The 2,776-nt window shown below is 30.2% G+C and overlaps 1 protein-coding gene across 1 annotated transcript in view; it reads left to right on the top strand.

The window, feature by feature from the left end:
• Positions 1-2,026, top strand: part of bc10 (BLCAP apoptosis inducing factor bc10) — an 8,312-nt gene extending 6,286 nt beyond the window's left edge. Inside the window, exon 3 of the mRNA XM_075306309.1 lies at positions 1,445-2,026. The gene's annotated coding sequence lies outside the window, so the exon portion shown is untranslated. The remainder of the gene's footprint in view (positions 1-1,444) is intronic.
• The last annotated feature ends 750 nt before the right edge of the window (positions 2,027-2,776 follow it).

The raw sequence follows: 2,776 nt of genomic DNA, 5'->3' as shown, positions 1-2,776 counted from the left end.
ATATATATATAGATATATATATATATATATATATATATATATATATATATATATTTCGCCCGATATGGACCGTTATGGCCCCGGAAGCCAGGGTTTTACCCTAATTTACTTAAAATTTTGCACAAGAAGAACAATTAGTACTATAGTCAAGTGTGCCAAATTTTATTGAAATCGGTTCAGATTTAGATATAGCTCCCATGTATATCTTTCGCCCGATATGGACTAATACGGTCCCAGAAGCCAGAGTTTTTCCCCAATTTGGTTGAAATTTTGCACTAGGAGTACAATTAGTAGTGTAGTCAAGTGTGCCAAATTTTATTGAAATCAGATTTAGATATAGCTCCCATATATATCGTTCGCCCGATTTACACTCATATGACCACAGAGGCCAATTTTTTGCTCCGATTTAGTTGAAATTTTGCACAGGGAGTAGAATTAGCATTGTAGCTATGCGTGCCAAATTTGTTTGAAATCGGTTCAGAGTTAGATATAGCCCAATATATAGCTTTCGCCCGATTTACACTCATATGACCACAGAGGCCAATTTTTTGCTCCGATTTAGTTGAAATTTTGCACAGGGAGTATAATTAGCATTGTAGCAATGCGTGCTAAATTTGGTTGAAATCGGTTCAGATTTAGATATATCTCCCATATATAGCTTTCGTCCGATTTACACTCATATGACCACAGTGGCCAATCTTTTACTCCGATTTAATTGAAATTTTGCACAGGGAGTAGAATTAGCATTGTAGCTATGCGTGCCAAATTTGGTTGAAATCGGTTCAGATTTATATATAGTTCCCATATATAGCTTTAGGCCGATTTAGACAAATATCACCACAGAGGCCAATTTTTTGCTCCGATTTAGTTGAAATTTTGCACAGAGAGTAGAATTACTCTGAAATCGGTTCAGAGTTAGATATAGCTCCCATATATATGTTTTTCCGATTTCGACAAAAATGGTCAAAATACCAACATTTTCCTTGTTAAATCGCCACTGCTTAGTCGAAAAGTTGTAAAAATGACTCTAATTTTCCTAAACTTCTAATACATATATATCGAGCGATAAATCATAAATAAACGTTTGCGAAGTTTCCTTAAAATTGCTTCAGATTTAAATGTTTCCCATATTTTTTACTAAAATTGTGTTCCACCCTAGTACATTAGCCAACTGAAATTTTGAGTCTATAGATTTTGTAAAAGTCTATCAAATTCTGTCCAAATCGAGTGATATTTCAATGTATGTATTTGGGACAAACCTTTATATATAGCATCCAACACATTTGACGGATGTGATATGGTATCGAAAATTTAGATCTACAAAGTGGTGCAGTGTATAATATAGTCGGCCCCGCCCGACTTTAGACTTTCATTACTTGTTTTTTATTATATTTAAATTGATAAAATTAATCATGTATATTTTTCTTACTTTGTATAATTTCAGATAATACTTATATATCCTTGTACTCTACCACTATTATCATCAACTTCCCGGGATGTGAATTTTATTGACTTTCTATAAAATTCGAATTATTATTAGAAAAAAATATATATATATATTGCTTGTTTTTTGCATGACCGTATACACCGTATTAAAATAGAAAAGGACACATTCTAGTATTACCAACAAATGCTATTACTATTAAGCCATTATGAAAAATGCCTGGTATCGATATAATTTTAACTTAAAAACAAAAAACCAAAACGAAATTATTAGCAAAGAGTGGTTGTTTTAATGTAACGAATTACATTTAATAATGATATCAACAATTGAAAATAACCAAATTTCAAATAATATACATATACAAACAAACAAAGAAACGAACATATATTCTAATGTTATAATATTACAATAAGATTATATTTTTTACGTTTGTTTTATTTTTTTAATTTATTTATTACAATTCAACCACACGACGATATATGTAAATAAATTCTAGATTATCATCTTTTTTTTTAGTTTATATGTAGACATTTTTTTATTTGTATTAAGAAAATTGAGAATAAAATACATCACAAAATATTATGGTATCTATAGTTTTTAATAAATGCTATGGGATTACCCAGCAAAAAAAAGCGTCGCCAAAAAAGTAATGAAAATGTTTTTCATTACTTTTGGATCCGGAAGTGGTGCAAAATTGACGCAGAAACGATGAATTTAACATGGGCTTGTCATAGGACGGAAGTCCTCCATTTCAACAGCCGATGTACTGAATTTGCATCACTTCTTTAGGTGTGATCCGAATTCAATGTTTTGGATGTAAATTAAAAAACTCAGTGATATTTTGTCAAGTAAATATTTTTTTTAATAATTTTTAATGGATTCTAACGCTTGTCGTAAACGTTTGACCTCAAATATTTTCAAAAATTCACAATTTTTTCCGATTGGATTTAGCATTTTTGTCGACAACATTTAAATGATTTGCACCATTTTATGAATTCTTACTCTGTTTTTAACCTATTTGAAATAAAAAGAGTTTAAATTATCCATTAAAAGTATGAAAAAAACCAAGTTATAAAAATTGAATTAAAAGAACTTCCTGGGTAGTTAAAATAAAGAACTTCATTGGGAGTGCATCTTCTGGAAGTGCTTTTAAAGTTGTGTTTTTGGAAGAACTTCCAAATTTTTTTGCTGGCTACTAATGGTTAATATGTATATCACAACTTTTGGCTGAAATTGTATCCACAATTAGTTGAAGTTTTAGATTATTCAATGAATTGATATTCGTATTTTCAAGCTCGGAAAACTATTTCAATTGAATCCACCACCAACCTC

This window comes from Haematobia irritans, chromosome 4 (assembly GCF_050003625.1).
Source record: "Haematobia irritans isolate KBUSLIRL chromosome 4, ASM5000362v1, whole genome shotgun sequence".
In the NCBI taxonomy this organism is placed as follows: Eukaryota; Metazoa; Arthropoda; class Insecta; order Diptera; family Muscidae; genus Haematobia; species Haematobia irritans.
This window is presented reverse-complemented; position numbering and strand designations above follow the sequence as displayed.